This window comes from Nelumbo nucifera, chromosome 1, assembly GCF_055504915.1.
Source record: "Nelumbo nucifera cultivar China Antique chromosome 1, China Antique-T2T, whole genome shotgun sequence".
NCBI classification, from domain to species: Eukaryota; Viridiplantae; Streptophyta; class Magnoliopsida; order Proteales; family Nelumbonaceae; genus Nelumbo; species Nelumbo nucifera.
The window spans coordinates 15666977-15676937 of NC_142649.1; the positions used below are offsets into that span (position 1 = coordinate 15666977).

Genomic DNA, 9961 nt, shown 5'->3' on the forward strand with positions numbered 1-9961 from the left:
AGTTACATGTACACTGGAGTTATACATCGATTAGTTTAAAAGTTTTAAATACGAATCAGTATTATTGACGTAATATTTACATAATTTTTATTGAAGTTATATTTACACCGATTATCCATATAAAACTTGATATGCTTGGAGTTATATATTGATTTTCAGTGTTTAATTATACTCCGTGGTTTCATGGAAGTTTCAGGTTTTTGGAACGGGAACTTATTCTGTGAGTTCTTGCCTTAGTGGTTTCAGGTCGGTTCCAGGGTTTACCCATGCCACGTGTTGCTAGGTCAGTGAAGGGCCAATTCACCCCTCATCAAATAGGATTTTAGAAGATGTTAAACTCTCAATCTAAAAAAGATTTATTCACTCAAAAAAAAAAGTGATAATTCCACTTTCTTAAAATTCACACACTTAGCATCCTAATCCTAAAAAGTGGTCACTTCAAATGTTATGGTAGTAACTGAATTTTATTCAAAGACAATCATTTTAAAAGTAATGATTAAACAATTAATTTAACTTAAAAATATTCAAAATATTAAATGGATAAAAATAAATGAAATTCATAAAAATGACTAAACAATTAATACAAATGGTGTAAAAAATGACTAAACAATTAATTGCAAACTAGGTTTAACTTTTTTGAAGACTTTGAAGTCATTTGTGTGGAAGAGGCCCTAATTACCTTTTCTCTAAACTTCTTTATTTTTTTCGTTTCATTTTTTACTTATTTATTGGTTGAAAGGGAAATTTCTATTCTGTTGTTCAATGAATTTTCATGCCTCAACTCAACACAATGAATAGCATGCCCACTAGCTTTGGGTTGAGTGTCAGGCTTCTTTTTGAGAACGTTCCAGTTAATGCAAACTTCATTTTTCTACTTGGGCTCGTAGGAACATTGAAAACTTTTTCTAGTAAAATTAAGGAAATAGTGGGCAAACCCACTATGGCCAAAATTGATGTATTTGAACTTTTGAAGAGAACTGCCTACCGATTGTATTTGGGCTGCATGGAAAGCACATATTCAAGGGACAAACTATAGAGAGCATCCTATTATAATCGAGGGTGATTCATTATTGGTCATCTCGTGCCTCGGCAAAAAGGTGGAAGTTCCTTGGAATTTGAAAGGTATCATCTCTTGTTTCTTGAGGAGGAGAGTTCTATTTGAGGGAGGTCTTTGGTACTAGCATTTTTCAGAGAAGCTAACTAGGTGGCAGATTGGCTTGCTCATGAGAAGCTCTTTCTTCTTCTACCCCTTAACCTAGATTTTTGTATCAATTCCCTTCCCCCTTCCCTTCTTATTTGTTTTGCAGATTTTTGAGGACATACTACCCCCCGTTGTGTGTAGTACACTTCTTCGCTTTTCAAAAAAAAAAGATAAACTTTTGAAAATGGAGTTATTTTAGCAACAATAGGCCCACAATGATTGGCTGTAACCTGTAAGCTGGTGACAGACAAACCAAATTCTTTCATCTTTCCATGGTAAATTGAAAGCGCCACAATGGCATTCATTATTGGTTTTGTGACAACCATGTTGTAAGAGGGTGGCTTTACATAAGTACACAATTCAGCCAACTCGGGAATTGAACCCAGGCCAATTTGGTTAATTAAATTTAAGTACTCAATTTTCCAATACAATACCATTTAATTTTTTTTTTATAGAAACCGAGAGGGGCTACACAAGACGGAGGATAGCACATCCCCATAAATCAAACTTACAAATACAAGCTAAATTCCATGGAAGATCACTAAGATTGAGACTTACTATACCCTATTGAAAAGAAAAAGATTGATTGGCGGGCCAGTCTGCCACTTGATTAGCTTCTTGATACACATGATTGTAAACCAAGTCTTCATTTGCTGGATTCTTCAAATCCAAACACTCTTCAATGATGCTTCGTAGATTCCAGGGGGGGGTCGATCATGCTTCAAGAAATCACGATCAAGGAATCGCCTTCAATGATAATGGAATGGTTAGGGAAATTCATTGCCAAGTTGTGGGCCTCCCATGCGGCCCAAGCTTCCGCCAAGTTGATTGTCGTTGAACCTAAGTAGTAAGCCTTGTAATCTACCACCTCACCCATGAAGTTCCTAGCTATGGTTGCGATTGAGCACAACTCATTGTTTAGTTGGGATGCATCAAAATTTATTTTGATAATACCAATTTTTGGAATTTGCCACAGAACATACTTGCATGACTTATAGGAATCAACTCTATTAGGCTTCAAATTAATGTGCACAACTAAGGGATGAACATTTTAGAAATAAAGGTGCATCCAAGCCATCTTATTCTATAAGAAGAATAAAACATGTGACCTAAATGACTAAACAAAGAATATTTACTACAAGAAAAATGGTTAAAGCCAGCGGTCCTTGTGACCGCCGCTATAGGCATATCTAAGGCGGGCCATAATACCTTCGGCGGATTTTATAGTCAAACCGGAATTGGGATAAGGCTATGTTTAATTGACTTGAGCTTTGACTATGCAATCCTATTTCTTTTAAGATATTTGTAGCATTTAATCTGTGAAAACTTTTTCAGGGTGCTGGTTCTGGTGCTCAAAGGGATGTTTCTTTCTTATCATGGAATGACAAGGTTCGACATATACTTGCATCCACTTCACATAATGGGACGCTAGGTGGACAATGAATATATATTTATTTTCCAGAATATTTTAGAAACCTATATAGAATTTGCGCATTGTTTATCTGAGAGTGAATGTTTTTCTACTATTTTCAGTGGTGTGGCACTTTTCTGGTAATGAATCTATGTGTCTTATTATTAAGGATTTTGGTCCTATTATCATAGTCTTATCTTATAAATATTATCAATTTTAGTCTAAGTAATGCTTTTATGATATTTATAACAGTTGTGGGATATGAGGAACATACTTCATTTCTCCTTTTTCTTAATTTGTTGATGTTATATTTTGTTTTCTTGCCGTTTCTTTTTCTTTTTTGGATTTTATTTCCATCACTTGATTTTGCTGGTTAAAGATGTTTAGTAGGAATTGGAGATATGAAGCAATTAGAGATTGGTAGAGATTTAGAAGTTGGAGTTTTGTTTTGGGTGGGTTGGGTTTCTTAACAATAGAAGATTTTTATTTCCATCACTTGATTTTTCTTTAAGAAGACTTTTCTTCACAATAGAAAATATATTTTTTTGATGTTTATAAGTTCTGAAATCCCCTTCGGCAAAATTCATGGATTTAGATTTATACAGAACTGAAAAAATGGTGAAATGTGAACCTCTTTTTTAGGTTCCGTTGCATGATGCTTTCATGAATCTATGTTTCACATAAATAATTCTGTGGTTAGGAAGACTTGTTTGTTTCTACAAAACCATTATGTGGTAAAAATTCACTAATTACTCACTATGAGATATACTCAACTGTTATACCTGTGAAGTATGCTAGAATCACTTATTGCAAAACTTGAATGCATTATCTATACTGTGGTTGACATCTGGTGCCTCATGCAGTTATGCTTATTTCCTGATTTCTTTTTTTATTGCTAAATATAAAAAGTTCAAAATCTTGATACACTTTTGTCACTATTTTTGTTTTCTGGATTTTCCTCTTATGGACTATATGCCCTGTGTTCCTTTCTTTCTTTCTGTATGCATTCCTAGTTTCCACTTTTTTTTTCCTGTGGCATGACTGTTGATTTGCATCATGGCCGAGTTTGGTAAGTGGTGATTGTTTAGATGGCATTCTGCAATTCAGCCCAAATTCTAAAGCCCGTTCTAAACAACCACCAACTTTTTATCAGACAATTCAGAAATCAGCTTCAACAATCTGCAAGAGACCTGGAGAGTTGAGACTAAACTCTAAAGCCTACTACACCGATGCCAGGTACAATACCAGAAATCTATAGTGCCACAGGCCTTCAACCCATGGATTGATGTACTTGAGTATAGGCCTTTGTGAACAAGTCCAGGCCCTACATGTGCCAATATGGGCCGAGGGGGAGGAGATAACTTTATTGATAAATCCACTAATTGCCACTCGTAGGGTGGGAATTGGGACCCATCATATATGATTTCTCTATCCTTAGATTTTGGTCAAAGTCAAATCTTTTACTTTTGGGCATTTTGTCTTCTATCAATACAATTCACATTCAAATGGGTCCCATCTATTTCAGCCATTAACAAATGGGTCAAAGTCAAATCCTTCAAATGTCTCTATCCTTAGAGCTGTTTAAGATTATTGCATATTGTCACTTTGGTTGTCAAAATATAGGCTGTAGACTGTAGTATTTCCATTGTCACTATACCTATTTTGGTTTCTTCCGTCACCAGAGATTAATTTCAATCTACAACTATACTTGGAAGCCCTAACTAAAGGTCCCGCATAATTTTTTTCTCAAAGATCCAGTTTGTTATACAAGCACAGTTCAAGTTTGACTGCACATTCAACATTGGAAGAACCTAGCACAATAGCAATCACATGTGACTTTGAATCATTTGGTTCTAAGGATTTTCATGGGCCATCTCTGTTAGCATATGGTCATTGTCTCGGATTGACCCTACTTTGGGTTAGAGACTTAGAGCTAAAGGGAGCTATCAAAAAAGGCTGTCAATTTTGATTCTAATTGGGGCCACACATGAGGTGGTCATGAGCACTAATGATCTAGTATACAAATTTTCTTCAGGAAATTTAATCAAAAGACTAGTTGCCATAAAGTTCAACCTAACCAATATGGTCGTACTTGTATCACAAAAGCCCTGTAATAACTAATCAAAGTTTTGAAAGCTAAACTTATTCAAACTGGATGGCTTTGACAGTTTTGAGGCTGAACCAGACGGTTCAACCAAGAAAAGGGAACCAGACTCCCTTCCAGTTTAATACCATGGCAATGGGTATGTAGAAGATAAGTTTGGGGTAGTAAAATTTTCTTCTTCTTCTGTTTTTTCACTCCTTCAGCAATTTGAGCTATTGAGGCTGTGTGGGTGGAATGAGAGCTTTAGGAGGTTTCACATTAAATAGTAGAAAATGACTATCATCACCATAATGGGTTCAAAAATACCCTATGCCATCACGGGATATGCAGACTAGTTCTCTGTGTTACTGGGTTTATGTGCAAGCACAAACAGCTGGTTTGATTCGGTTCATGGCCTACAGACAGTCAGTATCCCCACCATTTTGGAAATTTAAAATGGAAAAGCACCAAAACAAACAAAAAGAAAGAGAAGAATATTATGTGATTCAAACAATACAACAGTCTGTTCTATGAGGGCTGTTGCAGAATATCCCTTTTCATCTGGTTTGTGTAACCATTGGAAAGCATATAGAAGACCTTTTATATGAAAAAGTAGTCAGTATGTTCAAATGGATTTTTCCAATGAATAATTGTTTTTTATTCTTTCCTTTCTCTATATACATCTTACCCAAGTCTCCGACTGAAACATGATAAAATTTCTTTTGTACACGGGTTCAAACTTTAGATTTTTTTTTTGAAAAACTGTTCGGACTTTAGATTGGGTTAATACAGTGATGATGTTCAGCATTTTGGTTTCTTTTTTATGGTTTTCACAATATGGACACCTTGAATTTTGAGACCTGAACAATAAAGCTGTTTCAGTTTTAGTACTTTGTTCATCTAAAATTCTATATATTTTGGGGCATCTATGAGATTGGACAAAGTTCCTAATGGAGTATAAATGTAGGAACTTATCACCCAACAAATTATTAACTGGGTCCAACACATTGGACCCAGATCTTATTAATAATCAGACCAGAGTCGTATTGGTCAGCTAGTGTGGTAAGCTGTACTTTTTTGAGCCTCCTTAATATCTACTCATTAACTCCTTGAATTGACATATTTGAATTTTTTTTACTTTTCTAATAAATGACTTTATTTTATTTCATATTCTTTGACAAACAAACAAAATTAGAACTATTCAAATGGCAAACAAGATAGGGCTCCAGAAGGCCACGAGTTGCTCAAACAACCTACAAGTGTATAAAGAAATCTGAGAACGAGGTTTCCTCAATCCTTAAGCAGTAATTTTTAACATTCCTCACCTACAGTCTCCATAAGCCTAGATTATTTTTCTAAGTTCTATAGGAGGAAGAACAGTAGTGTATTTTGTAAATATTTTTATTTTTCTTTCTTTTTTTCTGGCTTTGATTAACATATAGTACATGTCTCTCAGTTGGGACAGATTATTATTCTTAGATTTTGCTAAATGGATGGGGGTGAGAATGGCATGGATGATCTTCTCCACCTTTGTAAAGGATCTGCTTTGATGTTGAAGCCTGGTGAGAATTCTGCTTTTTTACCTTCTAGTTGGGTTAATTGAGGCCAACCAAACCCACTTTAGTAGATTTAATATAGTTGGATTAAGGCTTTATTAAGTTGCACTGAGTTGTTTGATCATGCACTTTTGTTTGTTAAGAGAAGAGGATAAATAAATAAATAATGTATCTAACTTTTGCTTTTCTATATGCATATTACATGCTTTTTTGTAGTTTGGTTTTAAACCCAATCTGGTATGGAATTAGAGTGTTGAGCAGAACAAACATGTCAAAAAAAAGAGTGTGGTAGATATGTGACATGTCTGGAGTTAAATGGATAAAATAATATACATCCTTTGTACCCTTCTTGTTCTGATATCGTTGATCAACTCTATAGGATTTGCTGTGAAGACAGTTTGGGATGCCAGACTGGTGGTACTTGCAACCAGAAGATACTACAAATTTGTATAATTCATCAAAGCCTATGTTGTCAGGTACTTTCCATCTGGTCACTGCTCTTATCCTCTATGGCTATCTAATACCCATTATCATTCTATGTCTCAATCGAAGTAGTGAAGGTCTTGCAATCAATGTTCATTAACCAAGACATAAACATGTATGATGAGGAGACGAGCAATCCTGCTGAAGCTTGTACATCAAATTTGAATGAGGAGCTCGGCCAGGTTGACACTATTCTTTCTAATGAGACGGGCACTTTAACATGCAATCAGATGGACTTCCTCAAGTGTTCCATTACTGGTGTTAACTATGGTATGGGTTCTAGTGAAGTTGAAATAGCTACATGGATGGAAATTGGTTGAAAGAACCCAATTCAAACACCATATTGTTGTTCTTTCGGATACTGGCACTTTCCCACACAACAATTCCTGAGCTAAATGAGGAAACTGGCAGTTTCAACTATGAGGCTGAATCACTAGATGAGGGAGCTTTTCTTGTTACAGCTAGACTTTGGTTTTAAATTCTGTAAATGGACTCAGACAAGTTTCTCCACTCGAGAAAGATATCCTTCTTCTGAGCACCTGATTGAAAGGTCAGAATACAAACATATTTTAGGGTCTCCAATTCTTCATTGTTTTGATTCATGGCATCTAATCCACCTATTTGTTGGAACATTTTCAGGGAGTTAAAAGTTCTATATCTATTGGAGTTTAGTAGCAAATGGAAGCGAATGTCTGTTATTGTTCAGGACAAAAATGGAGAGGTTCTTCTTCTGTGCAAAGGTGCAGACAGGTCTGATTTATATGCTATTTTTTGTTTGTAGAATGTGTTTTCCCCAAGAGATCTTCAAGTTTTCTAGTAGGTCAAGCCATCCATTTTGGTTGTGTTCTCCTAAAGCTACATTAATTTCATTTTCAAACACTCACTGTATGTTTTCTTGCTTGGATCATGCAGCATAGTTTTTGACCGGTTAGCCAAAAATGGAAGAACATATTTGGAGGAGACAAGTAGGCATCTAAGTGAATATGGAGAAGCAGGTTTGCAGACTTTGGCACTTGCATATAGAAAGCTAGAAGTGGCTGAGTATTCTAACTGGAACAGTGAATTTCTCAAGGCAAAGACTAATGTAGGTGGTGATAGAGAGGTGATGCTTGAACAGGTATCAGATAAGATGGAAAAAGATTTAATTCTTGTAGGTGCAACTGCTGTGGAGGACAAACTACAAAAGGGGATAAGCTTGTCTTTCTCTTTTGGAGTCTATAAAGAGTGCAACTTGGGCAGGTTTGGGTTTTGTGGAGCTAACAGTAGCAAGTCCATGTGTACTGAACATTCAGTCTTAACCTAATTTGACCTGAAGATTACCATGAACTGTTCAACTTAAATCCTACTTGACTTGGGTCGGGTTGGGTTTATTATATCATATAATGCACACAGAATTTTAAATAGAGGTTAACTTCTCCTGAAAAAAATAATAAGAATAAAGAGAGGTTAGCAGTAGCAGGGACTGAATACCAGGGGCAGAGCTAAATTATACCTTGTAGGTTCCCTGGCCCATTTTATTATGTATGCATGATATACTATTGGTTATGTTTTATTTGTTTGCTTTTGATGTAGTGCCCATGTGGGTTTTCATTTCAACCTTAATTTCTTTTTCTATCTAATACCAGTATTTTTTGCAGGTCAAATTGGATCAAGGAATTGAAATGTTGAACATTTTCAAGAATTATGAAATTGATCCATCCTGGATGATTTTGATTTTTACAAGGATCACCAGAAAGCCATGCAGGAAGGAAGAAACAGTAAGCCAACTTGATGGTTGTCCCTGTTGTTGGCGGCAATGAGCACCGGAATCCAGTTTCACTATCTAGTGACTTCATAAAATAGATGACCAAGAGATTTTCTCAAGTTGTTTAGGTTGGAAGAAAGTGGTAAAGAAGGCCTGATAACAGAGAAGGGTGGCTCTACTATTGCTGCAGTTGGGGTGCTGAAGTTAAATATGAAGATGTGTTACATTATTCAAGAAGATTTTTTTTAAATGCCTTGTACCGTTTTATACGTCAATTGGATATTGTATTTAAGCAATATGTTTTGGATATTATAATAATAAATAATTTAATTAAGAGTTTTTTATTTAGATTGATTTTTATGTATTATGTGCCATGAGATCTATATTAAACAGGTACTAAAAAAATGTAGAAATCAAATTGATATAAATAATGAAAAAAAGACAGTCGGCGGTCATACAACCACTGCCTTGGGCATAAAAAATCTAAGGCGGCGATCTGAAGAGATCTAAGCCGGCGGTCTAGGCCGCCGCCTAAAAACGGAAACAACATTTAGACAGACCTAAGGTGGCGGTCTAAATAGATCTAAGCCGGCGGTCTGAACCGCCGCCAAACCGGCGACTCGGTGTGACCGCCGCTTTAGAGCAAATTGAACCGGCCACCTAAGGCGACGGTTATTTGCATCTAAGCTGGCAGAGGTTTAGGGGGCGGACTGAAGACCGCCGCCTTAGCCGGCAGTCTTTAAGGCCTAAGCCGGCGGTCAGGCGACCGCTGCCTTAGACCGATTTTCTTGTAGTGATTCTAGAACGAAAGGGTTAACGTGAAAATGATAACTAACAAAAACTTTTTGGAAAGTTATATTAATCACATGTTTTAAATGTGTAAAAAAAACTTTGAGAGGATAAACTGGGGAAGGAATGACAACTCAAGAAGCTTTTGAATGTGCACCCAAAAACTATAAATAGATACTTTCTATCCATTTGATAAGACTTTTGGACCTCATCCTCCACCCCTAAACTGCCATTTCTCTTCTCTCTCTCTCCCTTCTTTCCATTCCAACCATCCTCCATCTCCCATCTAGCCATCCATCACCCTTCATCTCATTGCCGGGATTTCAGTTCCAACGAGCTACATTGGCTTAATCCTTTGTCGGAGGGTATATAGGCAACCTCTCCAGGGGTTTGGCTGCTTGTCTTTCCTCCCTTTCCCCTTACCAACGCAGTAATTGGAGCAGCTCCTCGGATTTCAGAGTACAAACCATCACATCCACCAGCCTTACACATGGAAATTAGAAATTTTATAGGCTGTTATTTCTACACTAATGCAGGATTATTATATTCATCTTTTCTCTTCTTCACACCCTGCGTTTACATCTATTCCTTGTCACTCCTTTTATTAGATCTGTTGGGATGATATAGGGAAAGATTTGGTGGTTTTTGTACAAAATGTATTATTCTCCAATCCATGGCTTATCCAATAAGTCAA

The 9961-nt window shown here is 36.3% G+C and overlaps 1 pseudogene; it reads left to right on the plus strand.

Annotated features, from left to right (window-relative positions):
* Positions 1-6566: 6566 nt before the first annotated feature.
* Positions 6567-8666, plus strand: LOC148802943 (putative phospholipid-transporting ATPase 4 pseudogene; annotated as a pseudogene).
* Positions 8667-9961: the final 1295 nt, after the last annotated feature.